This window comes from Bison bison, unplaced genomic scaffold, assembly GCF_000754665.1.
Source record: "Bison bison bison isolate TAMUID 2011002044 unplaced genomic scaffold, Bison_UMD1.0 scf7180017864366, whole genome shotgun sequence".
NCBI lineage: Eukaryota > Metazoa > Chordata > Mammalia > Artiodactyla > Bovidae > Bison > Bison bison.
Window position 1 is genome coordinate 4,098,542 of NW_011494938.1, and position 308 is coordinate 4,098,849.

Consider the following 308-nt stretch of genomic DNA (forward strand, 5'->3'; position numbering starts at 1 on the left):
TGAAGAGTAGCTCCTGCTCACTGCAACTAGAGAAAGCCTGTGCGTAGCAATGAACAGCCAGTGCAGCTAAAAATAAATAAAATTCAAGAAGAAAGAATTCTGGTGTTTCAGCACTCCAAGAGATGTTTTCATCACTCCCTCATTACCCATTTATGTAATTTGCCCACTTCTTTCCAGTTTCTAGGAGGTAGGATGTGCTAACTAGCTTAAGCCAAACAGACTCTCATACCAACGAGATTTGTGGGGTCAGATTCCTCTGAGGTACATGAAATTGAGAGTACTAAATGTTTGACCTACATCAAGATTCT